Source organism: Elephas maximus, chromosome 14, assembly GCF_024166365.1.
Source record: "Elephas maximus indicus isolate mEleMax1 chromosome 14, mEleMax1 primary haplotype, whole genome shotgun sequence".
NCBI lineage: Eukaryota > Metazoa > Chordata > Mammalia > Proboscidea > Elephantidae > Elephas > Elephas maximus.
Window position 1 is genome coordinate 79,269,792 of NC_064832.1, and position 23,886 is coordinate 79,293,677.

The following is a 23,886-nucleotide window of genomic DNA, read 5'->3' on the forward strand; positions in this document are numbered from 1 at the left end:
ACACCATACCTTATCTTTTACCCATTACCACCCCTCCACCTCGGAAACTCTATGGGGCAGTTCTACTCTGTCCTATAGGGTAACTATGAGTCAGAATTGACTCGACAGCACTGGGTTTACTGGGTACCCCTCCAACAGAACACAATTTTTTACATATATATTCATTTTTTAATTCTACCATTACTTATTAGGTGACTACTATTTTTCAGCTACTGTGTTAGCTGAATTTAACAGTGTCATGGATTAAATTGTGTCCCTCCAAAATTTCTGCCAACTTGGCTAGGCTGTAATTCCCAGTATTGTGTGATTGCCCACCATTTTGTCTTCTGATGTGATTTTCCTATGTGTTGTAAATCCTATCTCTATGATGTTAACAAGGAAGGACTAGAGTCAGTTATGTTAATGAGGCAGGACTCAATCTACAAGATTAGGTTGTGTCTTAAGTCAATCTCTTTTGAGATATAAAAGAAGCAAGCAGAGAAACAGGGGGACCTCATTACCACCAAAAAAAGAAGAGCCAGGAGCACAGGTCCTTTGGAACCGGGGTCCCTGCACTGAAAAGCTTCTAGACCAGTGGAAGATTGACGACAAGGCTTTTCTCCAGAGCCAGCGGAGAGAGTCAGCCTTCCCCTGGAGCTGGCACCCTGAATTAGGATTTCTAGCCACCCAAACTGTGAGAGGATAAACTTGTATTTGTTGAAGCCATCTACTTGCGGTATTTCTGTTATAGCAGCACTAGATAACTAAGACAAACAGCTACATAGAAAGTAGATAGTAGAGGTGGTAAGTATAATGACAGAAATATGTGCAGTTTGTCATGAGGTATTTGAGATGAAGTTCTGTATTCAGCAGTGGAACCAATATAAAGTAAGGAATTTAAAACACCGCTCCACTCTTTCACAATTTTTTTTATAATCATGAGTATCATTAAAAGAATGTGTATATATATATATTTTATATATATATATCACATTGCTGTAAAGTTGATTTCAACCATATATATGTATGTGTGTGTGTATGTACATATATACACATATATATGTATGTATATGTGTGTATATATACACATACACACACACACACACATACATACATATAGGAGCCTTGGTGGTAAAGCAATTAAGTGCTCAGCTGCCAACCAAAAGGTTGGTGGTTTGAACTCACCAGCCTTTCTGAGGGAGAAAGACGTGGTAGTCTGCTTACACAAAGATTGCAGCCTTGGAAACCCTATGGGGCAGTTCTACTCTGTCCTATTGGGCTGCTATCAGTCAGAATTGACTTGACGGCAACCGATTTGGTTTTATATATATTTTTAAAATTCCAAAAGGCTTACACATCCAAAAGTCCTAAAGAATTTTGTTTAATTTTGAGAAATAAATGGATACACATTGATTTGATTGCTAAATAGATTCTGCTTTCTCCAGAGTTAAAAATCCTACTTAGTTGTTCAGCTTTACAACTATTGCTAAATGTACATTTTCTACTGCCGATCCAGTTGTATGTTATTCAATTTAAAGAGAGTCATTGGAAATCTGAAGCTTCTGGTGAGGGCCAATTGCTCATGGAAACTCATGTTTATGGAGTAGATAAGTGATAGGCATTGGTTAGCACTGTCATTATGCTTTCTTCCTGGCCCTGAAATTACACTTAGCTGATTAGATTGAGAGGACTAAAAGTGTCAGAATGACAAAATGAGGGAATGAAAACTTGAGAAAGACCAGACCTCAAATTAAGGTGTGTGCAGTTTTTTATAGTGTGTAATTGAGGGCATCTGTTTGTTGAAGAATGACAACTCTGCTAAAACAAAAATCATAGTTGATATGAGGACACATTTGATGCCGAATAACACAGCGCGACAGTGTCAAAAGAACAAGCAATTGTCTGTCGTGAGCTGTTTGGCTGTAGTTTTATCTCTCAGAGGATCTGGCATTTACATTTCTACTTCTGTTTCTTACTGACTCTCTCCACCAGAATTCTGCAATTTGTTTTTCCAGGCAATTAGATGAACGATTTCACAATTTTTCACCACATCAAAGATTCTGCTTTTAGGTACGGTTGGCATCTGTCTCTCTCCCAACCTCACAGCACCTTCCTACGGAATCAGTGCCCATTTTCAAATCTACAGTCCCTGACAGGAGCAGATGACCCAGTATGCAAGGTAAGCATGGGCTTACTTGTGCTTAGTGACTAATCTGTAGTGAACAATTACATATGAGTTTCACCACATCAAAGATGTGATGAAAGCTATATGGTAAGGTAATCACTGGGCTTACCTTGCCTATTGGATAATCCACCCCTGTCATGGAGTGTTGGGCATGAAATTCCCACTGGAATGGGTTAAGGAGATGATGTAAGATGATGGTTTAGAAACAAGAACTTATAAACAGCTATTTCGGGAAGATTTGTTGTGAAATAGAAACAGGGAAATACAGTGGTTAACTAGAGAGGTACACAAGACCAAGTGAAGTTTTCTACTGTAAGGGAAGCAACAGTATCATGATTATACACTTAGAGGACTGATCCAATAAAAGGGGTACTTATCGATGCTGGAGAGACAGGTAGTTAGAGAAGCCATTAGATGAGATAGGAGGGTACCCAGAGCATTATATAGAGAGTTTGGCTATTGACAATGACAGGATGACACCATCCATAGTAAGATGAGGAAAGGCAGCAAATAGGTGTATAGATGAGGATGGACAACAGACGTGGTGGTGAAAAGATGGGGAGAGTCTCCTCCGCCCACCAGTTTGATGTAAGGTCATCAATTTTAGAGTCAAGGAGCAAGTAGGAAGCTCAAGAACATGGAAAAACTTGGAAAATAGTTAATTGAGAAAGATAACTGAACATATGAGGAAATTGCGCTAAAACTGCCAGGTACTGTAGAGGGTTCATTTGAAATTTGGGGCCCACGTTGTAATAGAGTCTGATTGGCGTGGCAAAATTCAGTTGCTAGTGCTGGAAAGTGGTGTTTAGTTAGGATTGTGATTTGGCACTTGAGATTGAAAGAGTGAGATATCTGTGAAGATATTAACAGTATTTGATCAATACTTTATCAACTGAAGTTTTAGCCATTAGAAAAAAATAGGGACAATAACTTAATCAAAGGAGCTTATTTTTAAGACTAATTTTAAGACTGAAGGGAAATTCTAAATGTTATCACTATGTTTTTATATTTTATTAAAATTTTCTTCTGTGGTCAATGATTTCTTTATACACATTGTTGTTGTTAAGGGCCTTTGAGTCAGTTCTTACACATAGTGACCCTATGTACAACAGAACGAGTCATTTCCCAATTCTGCATCATCCTCAGAAACGTTGCTATGTTTAAGCCCACTGTTGCAGAAACTGTATCAACTCATACAGTAAAGCTGGATTTAAACCAATCTTTTACTTTTAGCATTGAGAAATAAATCTAGGGTAATGTTTAAAACCACATATAATGCAATTAACAGACATGGATTTGGATTGTTTTCTTGGGCAAATTATTTAAAGCCTTATATAACCTACCAGCTTTACACAGATAGAATAATATCTCATACATAATAGGTAGCCTAACTCCACATCTGGCATACAATAAGAACTCAATAAAGATTAATAATATTGCTAATACTGTGATTGTTGTCATTTGTAAATAATTAAGTGAAATAGGTGACTAGATTAATTCCAATTTAGTATTGTATTAGTTTTCTTAGGGCTGTCATAACAAATGGGTGGCTTAAAACTTGATGGCTTAAAACCACAAACTGGGTGGCTTATAATACCACCACCACCAACAACAAAATTTTTATCTTACCATTCTTGAGTCTAATGGTCTGAAATCAAACAGCCAGCAGGGTTGGTTCCTTCTGTGGGGTCTGAGGGAGAATTTTTTCCATGTCTCTTCCTACCTTGTCGGGGTTGCTGACATCCCTTGGCATTCCTTGGCTTGTATTCCTCCAGTCTCTGTCTTTGTTTTCTCATTCCTCTCTGTGTCTGTCTGTGTTTTCATGTCCAAATCTTCTCTTTTATAAAGAAACTAGTCTGGATATTACTAATCTAATATGACCTCATCTTAACTTGATTACATCTGTAAAGACCCTATTTCCATATAAGTTCACATTCACAGATACAAAGATATGGGGGATACAACTTTAATATATCTTTGTTGAGGGATACAGTTTTACCCACATAAGGTATGGTGGCTTGCCTAAAACCTCATAGAGAAAATTGAGACTAAGTTGTGAGCTTATGTAAGACTCTCCTCTGAAATTTACAAAACTGATTATCAAGATAAAATGTATACTCATGAATTTCCAACATAGTCCCAATCCTATATTTTTTTCTCAGTCTAGAATTTTTTTCCAACCTATTCACTGAAAATTCTCATCATTTATCTCAAAAATGATAAATTCTACAGCTTAGACTATTTCTCATTTTCCTAACGCTTGAGTTCTCTGCAAGATACAATATTTTTTAACTTTTGTCACTCTTGAAACTTCTGCTTATTTGTATGGAATTCCATTCTTTCAAGGTTTTTTTTTCTTTGGATTTTTCCTACACAATCTCATTTGCTTGTCCTCATAACGTCACCAACTTAAATACCGCTGTTTTGTGGAGTACTACCATCCTCTTTCTTCTTGTCTTTCTCTACACAGTAGTCCTTAGCTTTTGGTGGGAAACATTATCCTCTGTAGCATTTTTCAAACTACTAATTTGGTCTCAGATCTGAGAGATTTTATTCAGTAGCTCTCGGATGAAGCTCCAAGAAAGCATAGTTGAAAAAAGCTCCAGAAATTCATTCTGACATACACCTAAACTTAAGAACTACTCCTTTACACTTTCACAATGGGCTGTCTCATTAACTGTCACTACCTTACCTATATTTTTTACTTCATTTGATAGCATCCATGTAAACTTCTCAAGGAAAAAAAAAATTTTTTTTAATAATTAAAACATAGCAACTGTTCAAAGAACATTTGGTAAATGAAAGAATAAGTGATCCTCATGCAATATTGAGAAAGAGATCAGAGTTTTTAAAAAGGTAAATAAAGATGATGGAAAGCTTTCCTCTTGGCATTCTAATTCCTAACTTAATTTCAAAATAGTATCAAAAGAAAAAAAGGACATTTATAATCAAAGACAGAATAGAAAGTGCTTTTCAATATCACAACCTCAACTTGCTTTTATCCACTTCTGAAAACACTGAAACGGCAAGCTTCTGGCTTAGAATTTATATTTTGGAAATTGACAGCAATATTATTAAATATGCCAGTAAAATATGACTTCATGCTATTGTGTTTACTAAATTGCAGATAACCAGTTTCTTTGTGAAACCAAAAGAATGCCAAAGTGCTGTTGTATGTCACAAACTCTGGCACCAGTTCTCAAGATGTTTAACGTTAAAATGGACCCTTAGTAAACTAAACAGGTTGAGAAACTTGTCGGAAAATTTGAACTTCCTACAGATGCAGCCAATCGTTTTCTAAAAGCATCTAGTTGTGTCAAATTGTCTTTGGCTTCAATATGATACAGTGTCTGTCTTGGTTATTTTATAGGCACATAGCTTTCACAGCTGTACAAAGACTGCATCGCACCCTGTTTATTAACAACAACAAAAAAAGTGTAAATGGCTTTTGCAATATTTGTCATAGCTATAGTCACGATGACTTCTATTTTTAGAAAACATTTCATTTATGTAGTGGAAATTTATTCATCACTTGAATAAGATATTTAATAGAGTTATGTTATATATAAATCTGTAAAGGAAACTTTCTTTTAATTATCACATACTATGCATCAAATATTGGAAAGTGGATATAATGTAAAGTCTGGAAGACATTGTTTTGTTTATCAGCCATGTAATCTGAGACAAGTTACTTAATTTGAAGTGTTCTCATGAGCACAAGCCAGGATATGTGAGATATGCTTAATGGAGCAGCTGACACATAAAAAAAGTGACACATAGAGGACAATTAATAGATGGAAATATTATTATAATAATGAGACCTAGATTGTAGAATGATGCTAATGCAATATATTAGCTTAGTAGACTGTAGGCACCCTAGGCAACTGCGGTATTTATAAATTATTTAGAAAGTCTTCTGTTGGCTATGGTATATAGAGCATATGATGAGATGGTTCAATAATTAGAGCTTCTATAGTTTTGAGCATCTATTATGTTAAAAAAGGTTATTTGTCTTTCTCTTATATGTAGATATAGATTAAATAATAACTAGAGCCATGTTGTTGTTTTTGTTAGGTGCCCTGGAGTCAGTTCCGACTCATAGCAACCCATTTAAAACAGAATGAAATGCTGCCTGGTCTTGTGCCATCCTCAAAATCTTGTTATGCTTGAGCCCATTGTTGCAGCCACTGTGTCCCCAATCCACCTTGTTTACAGTCTTCCTGTATTTCACTGACTCTCTACTTCACCAAGCATGATGTCCTTCCTTCTCCAGGGACTGATTCCTCCTGACAACATGCCCAAAGTATGTGAGATGTAGTCTCATCATCTTTGTTTCTATATATATTCACTATTCTTTGCCAAAACCACAATTCAAAGGTATCAGTTCTTCCATCTTCTTTATAGATCATCCAGCTTTCACATGCATAGAAGGTGACTGAAAACACATGGCTTGGGTCAGGTGCACCTTAGCCTTCAAGGTGACATCTTTGCTTTTCAACACTTTAAAGAGGTCTTTTGCAGCAGACTTGCTCAATGCAATGTGTCTTTTATTTCTTGACTGCTGCTTTGGTGGGTATTGATTGTGGATTCAAGTAAAAAAGAAATTCTTGACAACCTCAATCTTTTCCCTGTTTATCATGGTGTTGCTTATTGGTCCAGTTGTGAAGATTTTGTTTTCTTTATGTTGAGGTGTAATCCATTCTGAAGGCTGTGGTCTTTGATCTTCATCAGGAAGTGCTTCAAGTCTTCACTTTCATCAAGCAAGGATGTGTCATCTGCAAAATGAGGGTTGTTAATGAGTCTTCCTCCAATCCTGATGTCCTATTCTATTTCATATAGTCCAGCTTCTCTAATTATTTGCATAGCATACAGATTGAATAGGTATGGTGAAAAGATACAACCCTGACACACACCTTTCCTGACTTTAAACCACGTAGTATTCCCTTGTTCTCTTCGAGTGACTATCTCTTGATCTATGCATAGGTTCCTCATGAGCATAAATTAATGTTCTGGAATTCTCATTCTTTGCAATGTTATCCATATTTGTTATGTTCCACACAGTTGAATGCCTTTGCATAGTCAATGAAACACAGGTAAACATCTTTCTGGTATTCTCTGCTTTCAGCCAGGATTCATATGACGTCAGCAATGATATTCCTGGTTCCATGTCCTCTTCTGAATCTGGCTTGAATTTCTTGCAGTTCCATGTCAGTATACTGCTGCAGCCACTTTTGAATGATCTTCAGCAAAATTTTACTTGCACATGATATTGTTTGATAATTTCCGTGTTCAGTGGGATCACATTTCTTGGGAATAGGCATAAATATAGATCTCTTTCAATCAGTTGGCCAGGTAGCTGCCAAATTTCTTGGCATAGACTAGTGAGTGCTTCCAGTGCTGCATCCATTTGTTGAAACATCTCAATTGGTATTCCATCAGTTCCTGGAGGCTTGTTTTTCACCAACGCCTTCAGTGCAGATTGGATTTCTTTCTTCAGTACCATTGATTCCTGTTCCTATGGTACCTTCTGAAACAGTTGAATACCGACCAGTTCTTTAGTGACTCTGTGTATTCCTTCCATCTTCTTTTGCTGCTTCCTGAGTCATTTACTATTTTCCCCGTAAGGAAAAAAAAAAAAAAACACATATTTTCCCCATAGAACCCTTCAATATTGCAACTAGAGGCTTGAATTTTTTCTTCAGTTCTTTCAGCTTGAGAAATGCAGAGCATATTCTTTCCTTTTGATTTTCCATCTCCAGGTCTTTGCACATGTCATTATATTATTTTACTTTATCTTCTGGAGCCGCCCTTTGAAACCTTCTGTTCAGTTCTACTACTTAATCATTTCTTCCTTTCGCTTTACCTACTAGGTGCTCAATAGCAAGTTTCAGAGTCTCTTCTGACATCCATTTTGGTCTTTCTTTCTTTCCTGTCTTTCTTTTTAACCTCTTGCTTTCTTCAGGTGTAATATCCTTGATGTTATTCCACAACTTGTCTGGTCTTCAGTCATTAGTTGTCCAATGCATCAAATCTATTCTTGAGATGGTCTCTAAATTCAGGTGGGATATACCCAATGCTGTACTTTGGCTCTCGTGGACTTTTTCTCATTTTCTTTACTTTCAACTTGAACTTGTATATGAGCAAGTGATGTCCTGTTCCACAGTCGGCCCCTGGCCTTTTTCTCACTGATGATATTGAGCTTTTCCATCTTCTCTTTACATAGATGTAGTCAATTTGGTTCCTGAGTATTCCATCTGGTGAGGTTCATGTGTATAGTTGCAGTTTATGTTGGTTAAAAATGTATTGGCAATGAAGTCATTGGTCTTGCAAAATTTTGTCATGCAATCTCCAGCATCGTTTATGTCACCAAGGCCATATTTTCTGACTATGGACCATTCTTTGTTTCCAATTTTTGCATTCCAATCTACAGTAATTATCAATGATTCTGATTACATGTTCAATTAATTTCAGACTGCAGAATTTGGTAAAAATCTTCAATTTCTTCATCTTTGGTCTTAGTGGTTGGTTTGTACATTTGAATAATAGTTGTATTAACTGGTTTTCCTTGTAGGCATATGAATATTATCCTATCACTGACAGCATTGTACTTCAGGATAGATCTTGAAGTGTTCTTTTTGAGGGTGAATGCAACGCCATTCCTCTTCAAGCTGTCGTTTCCGACATAGTAGACTTTCTGTTTGTCCAATTCAAAATGGCCAATACTAGTCCATTTCAGCTCACTAATGCCTAAGATATCAATGTTTATGTGTTCCATTTCATTTTAGACCACTTCCAATTTTCCTAGATTCATATTTCATACATTCCATGTTCTGATTATTAATGGATGTTTGCAGCTGTTTCTTCTCATTTTCAATCGTGCCACATCAGTAAATGAAGGTCTCAAAAACTTTACTCCATCCATGTCATTAAGATCAACTCTACTTTGAGGAGGCATCTCTTCCGCAGCCGTCTTTTGAGTGCCTTCCAACCTGAGGGGCTCATCTTTCAGTACTATGTCAAAAAATATTCCGCTGATGTTTGTAAGGCTTTCACTGGCTAAATCTTTTCAGAATTAGACTCCCCGGTCCTTCTTCCTTGTCTGTCTTAGTCTAGAAGCTCAGCTGAAAGCTGTCTGCCATGGATGACCCTGGTGGTATTTGAATACCAGTGGCATATCTTCACGCATCACAGAAACAGAAAAGCCCCCACAGTATGAAAAACAGACAGACACTTGGGGGAAAACTAGATCCATAAGGAGGACAAATTTTTCTTGCTGGATTAGTTAGACATAACAGTTTCTATAGCGCAAAGTGATAATGTAGAAGTGTAGTTAGGATATATGCTAAAGTTTCACACACACTTTTCTATTAATTAATAGAGCTCCTTCCCAACAGGTGAGGAGGAAGGAGTATATGAAAATTGTGAAGTTGATGATTTTAAACTGCAAAACTCTGTATCCTTCATCTCACTCCCTACCTGTATCCAAATCTCATTCGAGAGTCCCTGAGACATTAGATTTGCTATTTTTGGCAGAGATCCTGTATGTAAATACAGCGAATGTAGATTATGAGAAAGATAAAATCATGTACTAAAAAAATACTACACACGGGATAATCCTTGACAATTTTGTAATATAAATATATATATAATTTTGTATATACATACATAAAATGATTTATTATGTAAGAGATTTTATGTGTGTTTATAAGAGGTTATAAATTTGCTGAGGAAAAGTCTGTTCAATATTAGTGTTTGTCTTTCCTGAAAAATATATTAAATAGGTTGTATATCGATGGCACTGGGTTACTGGGTATATTGAACATACATTCTTAACGAGCGAAAACTATTACTATTACATTTTTATAATGTGAATATATTTTTTTTTTTTAAATATACTATTTATTCCTTAGGAACAGTAATCAAACCCAGGGACAATTCATTGAGCACTGACTTTGAGACAGATATTGTCCTAATTTATATACACCTCATTACCAACATAATTTCAATTTTTTGATTTATTAGTTGTTTTTAGTTTGTGTATATATTTTTATACTTCATTAATTCTTGGGACTGTTTGTGTTTGACCATCAAAAAATCAACACATTTTTGGTAAATATGTCTGTTGTTGTTTGGTACCATCTAGTCAGTGCCGACTCATAGCAACCCCTTTGGACAACACAATGAAACACTGCTGTTCCTGCATTATCCTCACAGTTATTTACGTGTTGGATCCCATTGTTGCAGCCACTATGTCAGTTCATCTCATCGAGGGTCTTCTTTTTCAGTGACTCTCTCCTTTACCAAGCATGACGCCCTCCTTCAGGAATTGATCCCCCTTGATAACATGCCCAAAGTAAGTGAGACAAAGTCTCTCCTTTCTCGGTTCCAAGGAGCAATAGGGCTGTACTTCCAAGATAGACTTGTTCATTCTTCTGGAACTCCATAATATAGTCAACATTCTTCACCAACACCATAATTCAAAGGCATCATTTCTTCTTTGGTATTCCTTATTCCTTGTTCAGGTTTCAAATCATATGAGACGATTGAAAATATCCTGGTTTGGGTCACACGCACCTTAGTCTTCAAAGTGACACATTTATTTTCAACACTGTAAAAAAGTCTTTTGCTGCAGATTTGCCCTATGCAATAGGTCGTTTGATTTCTTGACTGCTGCTTCCATACGTGTTGATTGTGGATCCAAGTAAAGTGAAATCCTTGACAACCTCAATTTATTCTCTGTTTATCATGATGTTGCTTATTGGTCGAATTGTGAGAATTTTTGTGTTCTTGATGTTGAGGTGCAATCCATACTGAAAGCTATAGTCTTTGATCTTCATCAGTAAGCACATCAAGTCCTCTTCCCTTTCAGCAAGCAAGGTTGTGTTATCTGCATAATATAGGTTGTTAATAAGTCTTCCTCCAATCCTGATGCAATGTTCTTATTATATAGTCCAGCTTTTTGGATTATCTGCTCAGCATACAGATTGAGTAAATATGGTGTATTTGTAGGTACTAATATTATGATATTGACACAATCATTCATGGTCTCAAAAATTTCAGGGAAATTTTTAATTTATTTATTTATTTTAGTGAAAAGCAAGCCCAGTAATTTTTAGTACATCAACTTCTTCAAGACTTGTACTTGAAAGTCTCATCTTTACTTTGTTATACAACACGTTTCAATCCAGTTAATTCTCTGTCGCCGTGTTGATACATCATATAAAGTGAAGGGCGCAGGAGATGTATGTTAGGGAATTTTTTAAAAATAGTGCTTAACTTGGAAACATCTATTTTGGTAAAATTCATCTTGAAAAATACAATAACAAATTTCTGCAACTTCCACTATTCTACAGTGAGTTCTTTTTTTTTTTTAATCAGTAAATAGTGTTTAAAATGTGCTCATCTTATGCTTTTACTTTAAAAAACTTTCAGTAATTATCTATGAAAAAATAATACACATTATCACAATATGTTAATAGTATTTATGGAGACAAAAGTACTCAGAAAATGATAGTAGGTTATAAAACTGTTAACATGAATTATCTTTAATATTCTGAGTTTGTCAGCTATGTTCATTTATAATGTTTATTCAAAAAGTGCTATGATGTGGATGCAGCCTTAGGATGTGTTTATTTTGAGGCAAGTACCAAATTTGTATACAAAAACACCCTCCTTCTGGTTTAGTTTGTCACCTGTGCCCTCCCCCCATAAGGCATCCTCATAATAAGTGTGCTATGCTAACTTCCCTTCATGTCAACATGTTAAAAAAGAAAAAAAAAAACAAAACTGGCAAAACAGTGCCTAAGAAAATGCTTTTCAGGGGACAGGTGCAGCCAACGAACAAACTTGGAGCGTATATTTGCATAAAAATATGGTATTATAATTTTCCACCATAATTTAACTTATACATTTATATTTTAAAAAAGTTTCTGTACAAAAAAAAATCCAAATGACTTAATAAAGAGATAAATATCTAGAGAGAATAGTGTTATAAAGCAGTCCACAAATGGAATTTCAATGAACCTATGCCTATTAATTCAGGCAAAGGCAGGTTCAGATTCTGTGCCATCACTTCCTAGCATTGTAATCTTGAGCATGTTTTTCAACTCTTATATGCTTGAGTTTTCTCATTGACAAAATGAGGAAATTCTACCATATAGAATTTTGATGAGGATGAAATGTTATTCTATTTATCGATCTATTTTTCTGTGTATATTCAGGCATGTACAATGAACTGATGTAGAAAAGCAGAAATTTTTTAGAGTAGAGATAAGGTGATTCAGATTTAATGTATTTCAGGCATGGACTGTGACCTGATGTGTGACAAATCATAAAATGTCACCCTAAATAAATGAATGAATGAACAAAAAATGAACAAATGAATGAATAAATAAACAAATCTTAAAATGAAGGGAAATAGAGAGTGTCATGGGAGCCCTGGTGACATTTTCTGGGGGTTCTACCTCTAGCAGTACCTGAAAAACTGCCCATTGACATCTTGCCAAATAGTCAACGCATTTTCATTTAAAAAAAACCTTTGTGTAGTGTTTCCATCACTAGAAGAGGTTTACTAGTATAGAAAATGTTATCATGAGTAAGATTTTCAATTTCTAGACTATAAATTGTATAATTGGCTCAGATAAATTAGGGTGGAAAGTCAGGATCTGCTATTCCTTACTCAGGAGCTGCATTATTGCAAAATAGCTGGTTAAACTAACAATCAATTTTGCAAGCTGGTTAAATTAACAGTAGGGTTGCATTGACGTTGAAAGTGTGAGTCTACCATATTTTGATAGAAAAATGTCCATATGATAAATTTTGAGTCCTACTTCTGGAGACTTTCATTAAGTTCAAGCAAGTATGAGGAAGAAGAAAACAGATGTACACTAGTCCCTCTGAGGTAAAATGCACAAAGCATGTACTTCTGTTATGAGAAGTCTTAACATGCCATCGCCTGCATGTCAGAACGGCTAATGGACAGAGAAGCACGTGCTGTGTTAAATGTTTAAAAACATAATAACGTGTTTTAAGTTGAAGAAGCCTTTTTTGTTGGCTGACATCGGCAATCTAAAGATAAATTTGACGCTCAAAAAATTTCAGAGAAAGGGAGAAATGGTTATCATCTAAAAACATTTAAGAAACACCGTGCTTTTCTTCAGAGAAGCAATAAACACACCCTCTATTCTAAAGGGTAACTCAGTGGAATGCATCTTGGTGCCAAAGAGAAAACTAGCTCTACCTTAGAAACATCCAAGACAAAGATGGAGGCTACTGAGCAGAGAGTAAGAGTGAGGAGAGTATACGGAGTCTGTCGTTTAGAAATAGGTGGACTGTCCGGTGGGCTCTACTTTAAAGAGTTCAAATTCTAAGACATTTCTTGTGCTGTTTATTACCCTATAAAGTCTCTACGAATTAAAAATACTTTCAGCTTCCTTAAGTTTTTATGGATTTTCTTGTAAGCTAAATCTCCAAACTAGCAAACAGGGTCCTACGATTTTTAGGTTTTTAAGAAAATCATACGGCCCCGTAACTGTGGCGGTAGATACTGGGCTGCATAATTAAAGTCATGCCTTACCCTGAAGAGAAATTCCTCTCTATGTCACTTTCAGATAGGTCCACAGTGCATAAAGGGAGATGTTCCCAGAGAAGTACAATTGAAAGCAAGCCTTGTGAGTGTCTCAGTTACTATGGCAACTACTGCACTATTGAACTATTGCTTTCAGGAGAATAGACTGCCATGACTCTCAGAACCTCCTACTTCAATGGCTGGAAGAAGGAGGAAGAACAACGTGTTTTATTGTTGCATGAGAATGACTAGGAATTACAAAAAAAAAAAAAAAGAGAATCCTAATACTCAAATACAAGGAGTGGAAAGTAATGCTGGCCAAACAATAACAAAGCTACTTAAATACACTGCTTCTTTACCTTGCCTATTTGGCCACCTATCTCATATTTTGTAGTTGTAATAAATCATTTTCAATACAAGTAATGGAAATTCCAACTAATAAAGGCTTAGCAAATGAAGTTTGTTTTGTTTTGTTTTAAACTGCATAACAAGAATTCTAAAGACAAGAGCTGCTGGACAATTTTCACGTGTGATTTGATTATTGTTGGACTTTTTTAACACTACAAACTAAGCCTACATTGAGAAAAGCTGGGGAAAAAAAGGCTACCTAAATTTAGATTTAAACATTATAATTAGGTGGAATGTTTCATAACTTATTTTATAATAAACATGTATGGATTATACTATATCTAATTTCTCTCAGTTTACTTTATACTTCTTTAAACAACCTAAAGATACATTTGAATAGTGAGAATGTTAGAGGAAATATAAATTTTCAGTTTTTTTTAGGAGTGTTGGCGTTATTTTAAATAGTATTCATTTTCTTTCATAATTAAAAATTTACAGATATCATCAAGATATACTTTTTTAGAATTTCTAATTTCTTATTTCTCACCCAACATTGGATAGCAGAAGCAGAGCAATAATGAAGAGATAAGGGCATTAAGGCAAATACCAATGCTATACTAAAATACCAATACTCTATTTGCCCCATCTCATCTCTTAATGAGATCAATCAATACAATATTTTCCTTTTTCTTTCATGATTAATATAATTTTTCCCATTTTTTGTTCATATTCTATTATTTGATATCTCTTTTTTTTTCCTACAATCATCTTCATAATTTTTAATTAACTTCTTATTTTGGGATAATTGCAGACTCACATGGAGTTATAACAACTAAAACAGAGGGATCCCATAGACCCTTTACTCAGCTTTCCCCGCTGGTAAAGTCATATAAAATTAGAGAATATTATCAAAACCAGAGTACTGATATTGACACAGCAAGATACAACTCTAACGTGGATTTCTTATTCAGTTTATATCTAATAGTCAGGCTTTTTAGTTGTACTATGCAAGATCAATAGGAACATGTACTCCACCTACCTGGAATCAGAAATTTTGTTTTTATGATTTTAACCTACCTTTTTTTTCTTTGATAGCCAACGAGTAGGCGGCGACCACAGTCTCTGGTTTATTTATAGCCAATATATGTGTGTAGCCCTGAATATATTACAAAATAAAATATGAATGAGATTGAACCATTATTTTCATTAGGTCTTCCTCTTCTCTCCTCTGTACATGTAACAAGGGGATGGATGATACTTATATATTCCATGGAAATTTATGCACTTTAAATTAGTGGTGGCAGATTTTGGCTATTTAAATCTATACAATTTGAAGAAAAATACTGAAGGATACCAGCATAAGATTTTGAAAAGTAAGGAAGAGACAACAAGATTAAAAATAGTAATAATAATAAAAAATCCTATCTTTTCCTATTTTTTTCTAAACAAAGTATATTTTATCCCAACGTACACATAGGCTATATATTTAAAATAAGTAACCAGTGTTAAAAAAATAAGACAGCTAAAAGTTTTGTGCAATCAATTTTTTCTTCCTTACATGCCATGCATTTAAAGTTTTAAATTAAAAAAACACAACATAAAATGTTATGATATTATATCAAAAAAATGCTGCATAAGTTTATTTTATTTTATGATGGTTCATTGATATAGTAGCTGTCTTAAAATAAGTGGCTTAATATGATGAGCTGTCTTTTGCAAAACAACATAAAGTACAGCACAATGTTCAACTTGTTTGTATATACCATTTTTATGAGCATTATAAAAATTAAATCATACATGGGTATTCTGATAAATTTGGAGATGCAGCTCTTAATTTTTGAACCAGTACAGAATTTTATAGAAAAACAATCAACAACAATAAAAAAAAAAAAACCCTAAGATTTCTTTGGCTTTAGATTCAATGCCTGAGAAAATGTCCTTAGATTTAATGCCTTAGATCCAATGCCCTCTACTCTATGAATAAAGATCAGTATTCTAGGGATTCATCTAAGAAGAACTGGTATTGGCCATTTTTAATCAGATAATTATATGGTCTACTATGATGAAGCAGTGTCGCGTTTATGGTCAAAAAGGACATTTCAAGATCTATACTGAAGCACAATGCTGTTAGTGATAGGATAATATCCACAGGCCTACAAGGCAAATGAGTAAATACGACTATTATTCAGATTTACACACCAACCACTAATACCAAAGATGAGGAAATTGAAGATTTTTACCAACTTCTGTGGCATGAAACTGATCAAACATGCAATGGAGGTATATTGATAATTATTGGGTGCAAACATAGCAGTGATTGTGAGGATGGCACAGTACCAGGCAGTGTTTCATTTTGTTGTACATGGGATCGCTTGGATTGGAACTGACTTGATGGCACCTAACAATAACGACAACAATACATTAAAAAAATGTGATTGCTGAAGGGATCGGAACTCCTCATTATGCTCCAGTTAACTCCTGCTAGTTGAGCATTTGTGATTTTGCCAACCCAAAATCAAATTCAAGAGATGACACACCAAGTATCTGTTCTCCCTAGGCTGATTTTCATCCTGCTTATGGAGGGCAAAGAATTGATTTGGCCATTTGTCACCTGTTCCTGAAAATAATACTTGGAATTTCTCACCAATTCTTTATTTTTCTAAAACAGCCAGACAACACTTAAATCGGTGCAAATAAGGTGGAAGCCCAAAGACCTCACCTGGAAACTAATTTCAGGAAGGAAGGGAGGGCACAATGCAACATGTCATGCATATTAATCAGTTGAAGATGTCCTGACTATGCTTTAAAGCTTCGATTTTGCATATGCATTGAGGCCCCAATGACTTACATAAAACCCTGGGCCTTGGACCTTCCTTTTGAACTTCTGAGTTTGATAGTGCATGTGGAAGGAAAGGAGCCCTGGTGGTGCAATGGTTAAGAGCTCGGCTGCTACCCAAAAGGCCAGGAGTTCGAATCCACCACCACTTCTTGGAAACTCCATGGGGCAGTTCTACTCTGTCCTATAGGGTCATTATGAGTCAGAATCAACTCGATGGCAACAGGTTTGTTTTGGTTTTGGTGGGAGGAAAGTCACCTCTCTGGAGACATGTAGTTGCCTGCCAAAAATTCCTCCTCGACCTCGTCTGTGCATGTCTACCTGTATATTCTTTTGTGTTTATACTGAAAAGGTTATAGTAAATATAGTCCTTTCCATGAGTTGAGTCGTTTTAGCAAATTGTTAAACCCACTTAAGGCAATGAGAGCCAGTAGAGCATGGCATCTACCTATTTGGCAGTTGATTAGAAGAAAATTATGAGGACCCAGCTTTGGCTGGATGGTAGACAGAAGATGTCTATGCAGGCAGCCATTTTGTAAAGATCGAACTCTGGTTGTGTAAAGTCAGAGAGAGACACAATGGCGTGTGAATGGCTAGTGTCAAAGATGGAAAAGTGGGAAAATAGATGTGCGAGTTTTCTTCTCATTTTGGGAATCGGTCTTATGTTAATTATTATTAACACTGTGCCCAGCAGTGACTTTAGGATGGACAAAAAGGTGCATTATGCACAAAAAAAAAAAAAAAATTTTTTTTTTTATTATATGTAACTCAATGGAAAGATGGTTAGTTTAAAAAATACGAAAGATTTAGTTCAACAACCACAATAATATAAAATGATAAGCTCTATATTGTGGAATGAAAATATTTCTAGTGTTCCAATGTGTAAATATATATATATATATGCATATGTGCGCATATGTATATATATATTCATTGCCATCGAGTTGATTATGACTCATAGCAACCCTATAAGACAGAGTAGAACTGCCACATAGGGTTTCCAAGGCTGTAAATATTTACAGAAGCTGATTGCCACATCTTTCTCCAGCAGAGCAACAGATAAATTAGAGCCACCAACTTTCCGGTTAGCAGCCAAGCACTTAACTACTGCTCCACCAGGGCTTCTGGTATATATATCAGGAAATGACTTAACAAATTTATAAATTTTCTACAGCTAGATTTTTATTAAATGAGGACTAATCATTCTTTCATAAATTTTTCAGTTATTTATCTTTGTTCTTCAAAGTGTTTATGGACAGAAAGCAGATAGCAAGAAAAAGTTGTAAGTGTAATATCCCAAATATACTGTATTTTTCACAATAGCATGCCCATATAAATAACATGCACACACATATAATGCATTGAAATGACAAATTTATGTTAGAAAGTTCTGGCATAGTGCACGCATGCCTATACTGTGCATGACTTGGGGCATTTCCAGGAGTGAATTTCAGCCTCATTCACCCCATTCAATAGTACAAAAATGTTACTTTTTATCATATTTATACAACAAAGTTATCAGCTATGGTCACGAAATCATGGATCCAGCCTGGTAACACCTCAGTAATCAGAAAATAGACAATTGAAACTGTGCATTCGTTTCTACAAATTTTATTTTCTACTTGTAACCCTGTCATTTTTGAGTCATCGATTGAAACCTTGAACTTACTGAAGCCTGTCCATAAATCACAGCCTATCAATTGGAAGCATAAACAAAGTGAAACCTGCACTGTCATAAATGGCATCATGTAGCTATCAATAGGAATCTAGATTCAATCTGCATTGACGTAATTATCATAGTCATCTTCCTATTCTGGCTTTTAATTGGAGGAGTAAACAAAGGAAAATTGATACACGCTCGCTCTTGGCTCAAGAGTTGAATATGAAAACCATGTCAGATCATTTTAAATGAAATGATTAAGCTATGTTAGTTCTGCTTATTTCATAGTCTAATTACATTTTATTAACATCAATGTTTTTAATCAATGACTAGATGAATCAACCCCACATTGAGTAGAAATGGCCAGTTGTTGGCTGTGTTTACCAAATAGGAGCATGATCTTGGCTCAAATGCTATGGTAAATACCAAAGGTATTGCAGCTGGCAGCTCTTAACTAAGAGTAGTCCTCAGAGCTGATTGACAATTTCTTACTCACAGAGAACTGCACAGCATGTTACCGCTGCTGCCACTGGATCACTTGCTCATTAATACATATACACATAAGGCATTTGTCAAAGATGTATAATGGATGTCATAGTTTCCTGTGACTTCGGCAGGGTTGCTTAAAAAAAAAAAAGTAACTTTTTCATTCCCTCATGATCTTATTATACAAAGCAGGTGTTCTAAAGTCTTTTTTAAAATTTTCGTAATTGTATAGATTACTTTGTGAATCAATAGATTATACGGACTATCCACAGAATTTATTCTTTTTTTTCGCGATAATGATTACAACAAAACAAACCTTCAATTTAAAATTTAAAAAATTAAAAATGATTTTGAGGAGGCACCTGAGTGCATATGGTCTGTTCTATACCACATATCTTAAGAATATTACTAGCTATTTTAGTAAACTAAAATACAAAACAAAAAAAAAAAATCACATGTAGAACATGAGTATCAGTCTACAGATCGTCAGGAGGTTATTTGTTTTGACAAGTGTTGTTAGGAAATCTCTTTAAGGAAGGATTTATTTATTTCTATTCTTCAACCATTGAGTAGTCCATTGACAATACAAACTCACATGTCAGAGACAGGCTAATATTTTTCCTTCAAGTAAAAAATTAAATACTGTTAGAGGATCTATTCAACCACACATCTGTAAGTTGTCGTACTGACAGTGGCTTGCTTGTTACTGTGATACTGGGAGATTTGCCACCAGTATTTCAAATACCAGCAGTATTACCCCTGCTCAACAGGTTTCAGCTGAGTTTCCAGACTAAGACAGACTAGAAAGAAGGACCTGGCAGTCTAATCCTGAAAGAAATTGGCCAGTGAAAACTTTATGAACAGCAGAAGAACATTGTCTGATAAAGTGCTGAAAGCTGAGCCTTTCAAGTTGGATGGCACTCAAAAGATGACTTGGGAAGAGCTGACTCCTCAACGTACAGTTGACCTTAACGACATGCATGGAGTCAAGTTTTCAGGACCTTCATTTGCTGAGGTGACATGACTCAAAATGAGAAGAAAAAGCTGCAAAAATTCATTAATAATCAGAATGTGGAATGTACAAAGTATAAATCCAGGAAAATTTAAGTTGTCAGAAATGAAATGGACTGCATAAACATCAATATCTTAGGCATTAGTGAGCTGAAATGTACTGGTATTGGCCATTTTGAATCAGACAGTCGTATGGTCTACTGTGTTGGGAATGACAAATTGAAGAGGAATGACAACAAGTTCATTGTCAAAAAGAATATTTCAAGTTCTGTGCTTAAGTACAATGCTGTCAGTGATAGGATAACATCCGTAAGACTACAAAGAAGACCAGTTAATACAACTATTATTCAGATTTAATGCCAAAGAAGAGGAAATTGAAGATTTTTATCAACTTCTGCAGTCTGAAATTGATCAAATATTCAATCAAGATGCATTGATAATTAGTGGTGATTGGAATTAAAAAGTTGAAAATGAAGAAGACAGATTGGTAGTTGGAATATACGGCCTTCAAGATAGAAATGATGCCACAGATCACATGATAGGATTTTGCAAGACCAACAACTTCTTCATTGCAAATACCATTTTTTCAACAACATAAATGGCAACCATACACGTAGACCTAAATGGATGGAGAACACAGGAATCAAATCGACTACATCTGTGAAAAAAAACTCAATATCATCAGTCAGAAAAAAGGCCATGGACCAACCATAGAACAAACCATCAATTTCTCATATGCAAGCTCAAGTTGAACCTGAAGGAAATCAAAACAAGTCCACCAGAGCCAAAATACAACCTTGAGTACATCCCACCTATATTTGGATACCATCTTATGAACAGATCTGAAGAATTGAACACTAATGACCAAAGACCAGAAGAGTTGTGGGAAAATATTGAGGACATCATACATGAAGAAAGCAAAAGACATTAAAAGCACATAAAAGAAAAAAAAAAAAAAAAAAGACCAAAATGGATGTTAGAAGAGACTCTAAAACTTGCTCTTGAAAGTAGAATACCTAAAGCAAACGGAAGAAATGATGAAGTAAAAGAGCTTAACAGAAGATTTCAGAGGCATTTAGAGAAGATAAAGTAAAATAATGAAACATGCAAAAAACTGGAGTTAGAAAACCAAAAGAGAAGAACACACTCAGCATTTCTCAAGCTGAAAGAACTGAAGAAAAAAAATTAAACCTTGAGTTGCAATTTTGAAGTATTTTGTGGGCAAAATATTGAATGATGCAGGAAGTATCAAAAGCAGATGGAAGGAATACACAAAGTCTCTGTACCAAAAATAATTGGTCGATGTTCAACCATTTCAGGAGAAAGCATATGATCAAGAACCGGTGGTACTGAAGGAAGAAGTCCAAGCTGAACTGAAAGCATTGGTGAAAAACAATGTTGCAGGAATTGACAGAATACCAACTGAGATGTTTTCAACAAATAGATGCAGTGCTGGAGGTGTTCACGTACCTATGCCAAAAAAATTGGAAGACAGTGACTTGGCCAACCCTCTGCAAGAGATCTATCTTTGTGTTCATTCCAAGGAAAGGTGATCCAAAAGAATGTGGGAATTATTGAACAATATTATTAAAATTTCTCTGAAGATAATTCAAAAGGGGTTGCGACAGCACATTTAGCAAGAACTGCCAGAAATTCAAGCTGAATGTAGAAGAGGATGTGGAACAAGGGATATAATTGCTGATGTAGATGGATCTTGGATGAAAGCTGAGAAAACCAGAAAGATGTTTGCCTGTGTTTTATTGACTATACAAAGGTATTCAACTGTGTGGATCATAAAAATCTGTGGATAACATTGTAAAGAATGCGAATTCAAAAACAATTGTGCACACGAGGAACCTGTACATAGGCCAAGAGGAAGTCCTTCAAATAGAGCAAGGGGTTACTGCATGGTTTAAAATCCAGAAGGGTATGCAGTACTGCATTTTTTTCACCATACTTATTCAATCTATATGCTGAGCAAATAATCTGAGAAGCTGGACTATATGAAGAAGAATGTGGCATCAGGATTTGCGGAAGACTCATTAACAACCTGAGATATGGAGATAACACAACCTTGCTTGCTGAAAATGAGAGTACTTGAAGCACTGGCTGATGAATATCAAAGACCACAGCCTTTAGTATGGATTGCAACTCAACAAAAAGAAAAGAAAAATTCTCACAACTGGACCAATAAGCAACATCATGTTAAATGGATAAAAGATTGAAGGTCTCAAGGATTTCATTTTACTTGGATCCACAATGAAAACCCATGGAAGCAGCAGTCAGAAAATCAAAGGACATACTGCATTTGATAAATCTGTGAAATACCTCTTTAAAGTGTTCAAAAAGCAAAGATGTCCCTTTAAGGACTAAGGTGTGCCTGACCCAAGCTATGATATTTTCAATTGCCTCATATACATGTGAAAGCTGGACAAGGAATAAGGAAGACTGAAGAAGAACTTATGTCTTTGATTTATAATGTTGGTGAAAAATATTGAATATGCCATGTACTACTCGAGGAATGAACAAGTCATCTTGGAAGATATACAGCCAGAGTGTTCCTTGGAAGTGAGGATGGTGAGACTTAATCTCACGTACCTTGGACATGTTATCAGTAGGGACCAGTCACTGGAGGACATCATGCTTAGTAAAGTGGAGGGTCAGAAAAAAGAGGAAGACCTTCAACAAGGTGGATTGACAGAGATCTGTAACAATGGGCTCAAAAGTAACCATGATAATGAGAATGGCTCAGGATGGCAGTGTTCCGTTCTGTTGTACATATGAGTTGCAACCAACTTGACACTACCTAACAACACAGGATATACTAAAAGTAAAATGCTTATTTATCCTATTCATTCCATATTTCAACTACACTTTATTGTGTCAAGCAAATTGATTTTTGATTAATCAACCTATGATTGTATGTATTCCACATAGTACAATTGTTTAAATAAGACATATATGATAATGATAGATTTCATTATATTGTCTCTCATTAATCTCAAATCATGTACCAATTTTTTTCTTTTTTTATCATGGTCACAGATTTTTATTTCCTATAGACAAGGCTTCCAGTAATAATTTCATGTGACATTATTTTTCACCAACATAGTCCCATTGCTGAGTATCATATCATTCAAGGCAGTTAATAGCATCCTCTTTTACTAAGGACTTTACCCATGATAGTTATTGCCTACCCTCCCACCTCCACACACGACACTCAAAAGAACTTCCGTGGTAAATGAATAATCTATGGCTTTCAAGTATTCCACTGAGTTTTCTATACCATGAAGAACTAGCTCAAGATTTGAATACTTTGTGTTTTAATTTCCAAGAAGTATATATGGTCTTAGAATTAGTACCGGGAAATTTTCATTTATGTTACTCAGAATCTGCCAAGTACCTAAATCTTTACTAGACAATTTATTATTATTATTATTATTATTATTATTATTATTATTATTATTATCATCATCATTATTTTACTAATGAGCTTTACTCCCTTAAAGGACATTTAAAAAGTAAAATTGGCCCTCTGTATCCTTGGGTTCCACATCTATGAATTCAACCAACCGCCAATCGAAACTTTGTGGAAAAAAAAAAAGCAAAGTCCCAAAAGCAAAACTGGAATTTGCCTCATGCCATACATTACGCTGAATCCACACGAATGAAGTGAGGTGTAGGCATCCCCTGCTCTTGCCTCCCGCCATTTCACAGATCCCCAGTCTCTCTCCAGCACTCCTTGTTTGAGCATTGTTCACCTCATGTCTTGTCAATATTTCCTAAATAATACAGTGTAACAACTATTTACATAG